The following is a 1,458-nucleotide window of genomic DNA, read 5'->3' on the forward strand; positions in this document are numbered from 1 at the left end:
ACACACACACACACACACACACACAAACAAACACACCTCTAGTGTTACAACAGCAGAACTGTTATGTTTGCAGCAGCCCCCATAACTGGTTGTCCAGCCAGTGAGCAGAATTCCCCTCATAGCTGGCTGAGCTCAAAGCTGAATTCTTCATTTATTATCACTGAGCTGCTGCTCCACTGTAAGCTGCAGGGGGAAGCGGGTGTATAAATGTCTTTGTTGGTAAGTGAGTGTGTCGGCGTCATTTTTCCAGTTGCTGCATAGCAGTGTTATCTGTTACATGGTGCCCGCAGTGAGGAAAGACATGCGGAGGTAAGTGAGATGACTACAGTCCTACATTGTGCTCCGAGCCATCGCTGAAACTAACACTGCCACAAGATTGTCAAGTCGAGCCCTGAAGTGTGCCAAGGGTAACACGAGTTGGGTTTGGTTCACATCTGTCACTGAGTGCATCACCTCCATCCTGACACACTCCGACGGCGGGAGATTGGTCAGAATGTCAAAGCAACACCCAATGAGAAAATTCCAAATCAAACTGATTTAGACCAACGGAAACGACTGTAGGTAGGTGTAGAAAAAGACTATCGATCTATAATCTAATAGTTTGGATGTGCATATTTCTGTTGTACTTCAGAAGGATGTAAAAATCATCATGATTATAGTTTATAGCAAATTACAGCCAAATGACGCCATCAACTAGTCTTTGCCCGAAAAAAGTGCAAGTTTGCTTCCTGTTAAGTTTGAACTGTCAGTTTTAAGCAGATTCCTAATTCACAGTCAAATGCTGCTGCTGGTAACGTGCTAAAAAAAAAGGTAAACATGACCAAACATTCGTGACGTTTTGTGGCGTGGTGGTGAAGTGGTTTGCGCTGCTGCCTCTCACTTCCAATGTGCCTGGAGCTTTAGTCTTTCTGTGTGGAGTTTGGCTCCTTATGCCCGTGCGAGTTATCGCCAGACACTTTGGTGAATGTGAGTGTGAATGGTCATGAGTTAGGCTGGAGATGTGTCCAGGGTGAAGCCCACCTCCCCACATAGGCTCCAGAAGTGGATACAGATAATGGATGGACTTGTAAAGTGAAGATTTGAAATAAAGTTCTGTAAAAAAAAAAAAAAAAAAAATCCTTTGTCAATGAATGAATTAACAAAAGGAAGGTGAAAACCCCTGGGGTGGGGGGTCCAAAGCTTTTATAACTGACAGTGGTATTAATTGGCATGATAAAGCCCATAAAGAGCAGTTGCTGTTGAAATGTTGAATCATAGCAATAAGTGAATCATTTTTTTAATTAAAATAAGGTTTGCACAGGCTGGTATATTATCTTTCCATTACCAACCTGTAGGCTTCACTGATCTGCATGATAGTGATCAAAATGTGGGTGTGCAGAGGAACATGTGTAAAGGGTTTCATAGGGTTTCATAACCAACAGGCTGCACAGGATATCAGTTCTAGTGTAGCCAGCAAGT

The sequence above is a fragment of the Channa argus genome, chromosome 1, assembly GCF_033026475.1.
Source record: "Channa argus isolate prfri chromosome 1, Channa argus male v1.0, whole genome shotgun sequence".
NCBI lineage: Eukaryota > Metazoa > Chordata > Actinopteri > Anabantiformes > Channidae > Channa > Channa argus.